This window comes from Solanum stenotomum, chromosome 6 (genome assembly GCF_019186545.1).
Source record: "Solanum stenotomum isolate F172 chromosome 6, ASM1918654v1, whole genome shotgun sequence".
In the NCBI taxonomy this organism is placed as follows: Eukaryota; Viridiplantae; Streptophyta; class Magnoliopsida; order Solanales; family Solanaceae; genus Solanum; species Solanum stenotomum.
Window position 1 is genome coordinate 30,796,630 of NC_064287.1, and position 311 is coordinate 30,796,940.

Consider the following 311-nt stretch of genomic DNA (forward strand, 5'->3'; position numbering starts at 1 on the left):
GTTATATTTCTTTCTAGCTTCAAAACACTCAAAAACACTCTCTAATCCCTCTCCAAAATTCCACCAAGATCTTCAACCAATTCAAACATCTCAAGTTCTACTTCCGGATTCAAGACTCAATCTCAAGCATCAATTCTCCATTCCAATCTTCATCAAGGATTCTCCAAAGTTGAGGTATGTGGGTTGATTGTGGAAACCTTCCTTTCCACAAGTCCAACCATTTATCCTCTATTTTACTTCAAGTTTATGGGTCCTTATGATCATTTATGAACTCTTGAATTATGGAATTACTACTACACATTCTATTATGG